The sequence below is a fragment of the Dromiciops gliroides genome, chromosome X, assembly GCF_019393635.1.
Source record: "Dromiciops gliroides isolate mDroGli1 chromosome X, mDroGli1.pri, whole genome shotgun sequence".
NCBI classification, from domain to species: domain Eukaryota; kingdom Metazoa; phylum Chordata; class Mammalia; order Microbiotheria; family Microbiotheriidae; genus Dromiciops; species Dromiciops gliroides.
Window position 1 is genome coordinate 20,728,889 of NC_057867.1, and position 7,199 is coordinate 20,736,087.

The following is a 7,199-nucleotide window of genomic DNA, read 5'->3' on the forward strand; positions in this document are numbered from 1 at the left end:
AGTATGTGAAGGAGGGTTAAACTCAAGTATTCCTGACTCCATTCTGAATGTTGTATCCACTGCATAGCTGTGCTACCTCTTCATTCTCCATCACCTTCTATATCCTATCAGTTATTAGATCCTAGTATTCCAGCCCCTTATTTCTGGAGTGTGTGCCCCCTTGTCACTCCCAGTACCACCATTATTACTTCAAGAGGTTCTCTCTACCATCCCTTTTCTCACTTATCTTCAATCTCTATCTACGGGTTGCTTCCCACATGCTTGACCTACTCCTCTCCACTGGCTCTCATCCTCTCTTCCCTTTTGTTGCTAAACTCTCCTGGTTTTCCTTCTACCTCTCTGACCACTCCTTCTCAGTCTCCTTTGCTGGATTCCCATCCAGGACACATCAGCGCACTGTGGGTGTCCTGCATAACTCCATTGTATACTTGCCTCCTCTTCCTCTGTACTTGGTGATCTCAATTCCCCTCTGTGTTGTTGTCTTCCCTATTTCATTATTCTCCCCTCTAGTTATTCTGTCCTAACCTCTCTACTGACCTCCAGGCTCAGACCTGCAACTGCCTATTGCACATCTTGAACTGGATGTCCCATAGAAACCTCCAACTGTCCCCATGATGTCCCCATATGAACTCATCTTCTTCCCCCCTGGAGTCTCCCCTCTTCCAACTTTCCTGATTTCTGTTGATGGAATCACCATCCTCCCAATCACTCAGGCACACACCACTTGGATGATATCCTTGACTTCACACTCATCCTTCCTTCCTTCCTTCCTTCCTTCCTTCCTTCCTTCCTTCCTTCCTTCCTTCCTTCCTTCCTTTCTTTCTTTTTGATGAGGCACTTGGGGTTAAGTGACTTGCCCAATGTCACACAGCCAGTAAGTGTTAAGTGACTGAGGCCGAATTTGAACTCAGGTCCTCCTGACTCCAGGGCCAGTGCTCTATTCACTGCACCACCTAGCTGCCCCTCCACACTCTTTCTTACATACATACATACATAATCTGTTCCAGGGTCTCTTGATTCTGCTTTTGTCACATCTCTTGCCTACACCTCTTCTCCTCTGTCTCTGTCATTACCTGAGTGCTTGCCCTCATCACATTAGATATCGACTACTAAATTGGCCTTCCCAGGGGTCTCCAGGCCAAACCCTCCCTACTTCATCCAGCTGCCAAGATGGTATTCCTAAAACAAAGGTGGTACACAAGCTCATTCCTCCTGTCACTAAACTCCAGTCTTTCTCTTTCACCTATATGATCTCTTTTTTTCTAGCTTTAAAGTGCCTCATTGCCAGTCTCTCCTCCACCTTTCCAGTTTTTGTGCTTTCTTACATTGCCATTCTTATACTTTTTAAATTTTTAATTTTTTTTTAATTTTGTGGTCAGGCAACTGGGGTTAAAGGACATGCCCAGGGTCACACAACCAATAATTTTTAAGTGTCTGAGGCCGGCTTTGAACTCAGGTCCTCCTGAATCTAGGGTCAGTGCTTTATCCACTGCACCACCAGCTGCCTCCCTTCTTATACTTTTTTTGATCCAGGCATTGTAGCCTCCTTGCTGTCCTTCACAAAAGGTGCTCTGACTCTGGGCAGTTTCACTGGCTGTCCAAGTCACTGCCCTGCCTGCACTCCATATTCCTCTTCAGACTCAGTGGTTTAGGCTCTAGCTATCTGCACATCAAATACGATATTCGTTTGTTACCTTGAAATTCAGATTCATCCCTAATTCACCATGTGGAATGTACTCTCCCCATGTCTCTGCTTCTCAAAACCTACCTTCAAGGCTCTCAGTTCAATTGACATCCCTGGACCTCCTTAGATGTCTATGTTCTCTAATGACTGACTCAGTGTTCCTTTTATGTATTCATCTGGATACTATGCTTATGATCCCCTTGGTGGAATGCAGTGGAACTACCTTGAGGGCAGGAATCCTATCTGCAGCACCTGGAACAATGTCCTGAGGACCCTTCATGTTTATTGGAATGAAATAACTTGAGGCTTGATGTGTGCCTAACAAATTCCTGTCCTCAGTAGAGCTCAGTGCACAAATAGTAATACAGTGCTTGGTTTTTACCAAACGTGGAATAAATACCTGCTCAATTCTAAGTTACTTCTCATTTGTGATTTTTTACCAGGGACCCATTTTGGCAAGGTCCCCAGACCAGCCAATCTTCATTCCCATCTTGCTTCTGGTTTCCAGACCTCCACACCATGCCTCAGCTGCAGACTCACCCTGAAAATTTCCTCAGCACCTTGAACTCACCCTGGCCAACCTGCAATCTACTCTTTGTACCTGAATTGCTTACACCTAAAATGGCAGCAGTAGCAGGTTTTCTATTAGTATGTTCATGGTCTCTGGGGTAGTTCTGTACCCTGCTACTTTCTGGAGCAGTTCTGGGCAGTAGAAGAATTGTATTAGGATTGGGTGCCTCTGCTATGGAAGAACACCCACAGGCTTCTTCACTGGAAACATCACACCTGATGGTCAAAGCTGATCAGAAAGTCTTTCTACCACCAGTGGACAGTCTGCTTTGCAAACACTTTGCTGAGAGATGTGTGTATCTTCTCTCTCCACCTGCTCATTAAAAGTCCTTCTCGCTCTCCTTTAGAGAATAGGTGGTTGCTAATATTTTCCAGTCAAGATTGGCCTCCTTCATTCTCTGGGGCTATTTTCTTAAGGGGAAATGTGCCGAGTTTATCATAAATGGGTATTGGTCAGTTTTCCTTGGGCCACCTAAATTGGGAGTCCTTTGAATGCCAAGGTTTCACAACAGAACTCTCTCTCCTGGTTAAAAGCTTTGACACTCTACTCCAGCATCATCATGACTTTTGTATTTGTCACAGATCTTCTGAGATGAAGCCTTGGCTTGCTGGTATGTGCCTTTCACTTGCCTCACCTATAAAATGCACCCAGTGTTAGTACTGACCTCATCTCCTTGATCTAAGCTACAACAAGTCAATTAGTATGCATGCTTCTCCCTCAAACTTGAATGGTCATAGTCTAATGCCTGCACATTCATTCATATCAGAATTGCATGCATGTGCTAGAAAAAAAATAATAACAAAATTCATCTGAAAAAACAAAAAGTCAAGAATATCAAGGGAAATAATGAAAAAAAAATGCACAGGAAGGTGGGTTAGTTGTAACGAATCTGGAGCTTTACTATAAAGAGCAGTCATCAAAACTATCTGGTAAGAAGGAATAGTCTACCTTTCAGATCTTTGGAAAGGAGAACAGTTTATGACCAAACAAGAGATAGAGAATATTATGAAATGTAAAATGGATGATTTTGATTACATTAAATTAAAAAATTTTTGTACAAACAGAAGCAATGCATCCAAATTTAGAAGGGAGGCAGAAAGCTTGGAAACAATTTTTATGACCAGTACTTCTGATAAAGGTCTCATTTCCAAAATATATAGGGAACTAAATCAAATTTATATGAATCCAAGTCATTCCCCAATTGAGAAATGGTCAAAGGATATGAACAGGTAGTTTTCTAATGAAAAAATCAAAGCTATCTATTCCCATATGAAAAAATGCTCTAAATCACTATTGGCTAGAGAGATGCAAAGTAAAACAACTCTGAGATACCTCCTGACACCTATCAGTTTGGCTAATATGACAAAAAGGAAAATAATGAATGTTGGAGAAGCTGTGGGAAAATTGGAACACCAATGCATTGTTGGTGGAGCTGTGAACTGATCCAGCCATTCTGGAGAGCAATCTGGAATTATGCCCAAAGGGCTATAAGGCTGTGCATACCCTTTGACCCAGCAATACCACTTTTGGGTCTTTTCCCCAAAGCAATAATAAAAAGGGAAAAGGACCCACATGGAAAAAAACATTTATAGCTGTTCTTTTTGTCGTGGCAAGGAATTGGAAATTGAGGGGTTGCCCATCAATGGGGAATGGCATATGAATGTAATGAAATTCTATTGTGCTGTAAGAAATGATGAGCAGGAGGAATTCAGAGAAACCTGGAAGGACTTGCATGAACTGATGATGAGTGAGATGAGCAGAACCAGAAGAACATTGTACACAGTATCATCAACATTGTGTGTTGATCTACTGTGATGGACTAGATTCTTCTCACTAATGCAATGGTACAGAAGAGTTCTAGGGGACCCATGATGGAAGGGGATCTCCAAAACCAGAAAAAAAAAGAACTGTGGAGTAGAGATGCTGATTGAACCATACTATTTCTTTTGCTTTGGGTGCTGTTGTTTTTCTATTTTGAGGTTTTTCTTCATTGCTTTTATTCTTCTCTTATACTATGACTAATGCAGAATTACGGTTAATATTATTATGTACACACGCACACACACACACACACACACACACACACACACACAAAGCCTATATCAGATTACCTGCTGTCTAGGGGAGGGGACTGAGAGAGAAAAATCTGAAATTGGAAAGCTTGTATAAGCAAATGTTAAGAACTATTTTTATATGTAACTAGAAAAAAATAAAATACTTTTTCAGGAAAAAAATTTAAAAATAAAGATACAAAAATAAAATTTAAAAAAGCTTTGACACTCTACTCCAGCATCATCATGTCTTTTGTATTTGTCACAGCTCTTCTGAGATGAAGCCTTGGCTTGCTGGTATGTGCCTTTCACTTTCCTGACCTATAAAATGCACCCAGTGTTAGTACTGACCTCATCTCCTTGATCTAAGGTACAGAAAGTCAATTAGTATGCATGTTTCTCCCTTAACCTTGAACAGTCATGGTCTAATGCCTGCAGATTCATTCATACCGCAATTACATGCATGTCCTAGAAATTACACATGTTTACTTGACTGGACGTTTTGTTTATGTTTCACACTTTCTAGTGTTCGTCATGGTTGTTTCAATTACGGGCTGCAGGAGGCTGAGGCCAAAGAGAAGACAATCCAATGTGGAATTCCCAATGTGGAGCATCCATCTCCTCCTCAAATAATGCTCAGACTTCTCCAGAGCTTTCCTGAGGAAAAGAGTCTCTCTCTCTCTCTCTCTCTCTCTCTCTCTCTCTCTCTCTCTCTCTCTCTCTCTCTCTCTCTCTCTCTCTCTCACACACACACACACACACACACACACACACAGTTGCTGTGGTGCAAGCCATGTATCTGGCCAAATTGGACAGAAAATAAACCTACAGCTAGCAAATTAAGGGGGCCAAGAAAAGACAAGGTATGTGGGAGGGACAGACTCCTGGGACACACTGGCTTTATAGTTAAGACACCACTGCTTCTGTAAGAGCAACAGCCAGGGAAGGGAGTAGTCATGTTTAGGGCATGGAAATCCAAGGTCACCTGTAGAGGGGGAAAGATCTCTGTCTTGTAGCTTCTTGTGTTAGCTGATACTTCTCTGTATTGCTGAGACTACCAGCCCCAAGGTGTGGCAGAGGAGACCCAATAAGGAGGATATTCCCATGGATGAAGTGAGAGTGTGGAGAGCCATACTCTTCTGTTAGTAGAGAGAAAGTGATGCATGGGATGAATATTCAACAAGTAGAAATGGAAAGATTTGGCAGTTGGGTGAGGGAGATGGATCTGTTGAGAATCACTCTGAGGTTATAAATTGAGTGCTTGGAAGAATATAGCTAGTAGTTAGTTTCCAAAGGAACAATTCCAAACTATCAATAGCCATATAAAAAAATTCAGCCAAAATTAGAATGAAATCTAGAAAAGGGAAATGTTTGAACAGCAAGCTTCTCAGATAAATAATTCACTTCTCAAATATATATATATATATATTATATATATATATTATATATATATATATGAAACTGAATTAAATTTATAAAAACAAGAGATTTTCCCCCAATTGTTATATCATCAAATGATATGAACAGGCAGTTTTCAAAGAATGTAATCAAAGCTAAAATAGTCACATGAAAATATGCTCTAAATCACTAGTCATTAGAGAAACACAAATTAAAACAACTGGGAGATGCTAGCTGACACCTACCAGTTTGGCTAATACGAGAGAAAGGAAGAAATGACAAATGTTGGCAGGAGATGTGGGAAAACTTAGACTCCAATGCACTCCTGGTGGAGCTGTAAGTTGTTCCCACCATTCTGGAGAGCAATTTGGAACTATGCCTAAAGGACTAGGAAAGCATCCATGACCTTTGACCTGGCAATACCAATAGTAGGTCTGTATCCCAAACAGATAAAAAACCAAAATGGAAAAGTACACCTATATACATAGATATAGAGCTCTTGTGGTAGTGGAATAGAATTAGAAATTGAGGAGATGCCCCTCAGAGAACAGCTGAACAAGTTGTGGTATATGATTATCATGCAATGCTATTGTACTATAAGAAATGATGAGCAGGATGCATTCAGGAAAACCTGCAAGGGCTTACATAAACTGATGCAAAGAGAAATGAGCAGAACCAGGATAACTCTCTACACAGTAACAGCAATGTTGTACAATGCTCAACTGTGAATGACTTTGCTACTCTGAAATACAATGATCCAACACAACTCCAAAGAACTTATGGCTGAAAAATGCTACTTATCTCCAGAGAAAGCACTAGTGGAGTTAGAATGGAGATCAAAGTATACCTTAAAACATTCTTTATTTTTCCTTGTGTGTGTGTGTGTGTGTGTGTGTATGTTCTCTTTTATAGCACGACTAATATGGAAATAACTTTTGCATAATTGAACTTGTATAACCTTTGTCAAATTGCTTGCCTTTTCAATGAAGAAGGATGGGAAGAAAAGAGAGTTTGCAACTCAATTTTTTTAAAAAGTGAATGTTAGGGGGTGGCTAGGTGGCACAGTGGATAAAGCACTGGCCTTGGATTCAGGAGGACCTGAGTACAAATCCAGCCTCAGACACTTGCTAGCTGTGTGACCTTGGCTAGTCACTTAACCCTCATTGCCCTATAAAAACAAACAAAAAAAAGTGAATGTTAGAAAAATTTTTATCTAGAAATGTACAAAATAAAATATATTAAAATTAATGTTAAGGGGGCAGCTAGGTGACGCAGTGGATAAAACACCGGCCCTGGATTCAGGAGTTCCTGAGTTCAAATCTGGCCTCAGCCCCTTGACACTTACTAACTGTGTGACCTTGGGCAAGTCACTTAACCCCCTTTGCCCCGCCAAAAAAACAAAACAAAACAAAACAAAAATTAATGTTAAGATGTTGAAAATTTAAGTGGGAATTATGTAATTAGAACTAAGGTCTTCCTAACTACATGCCCAGCA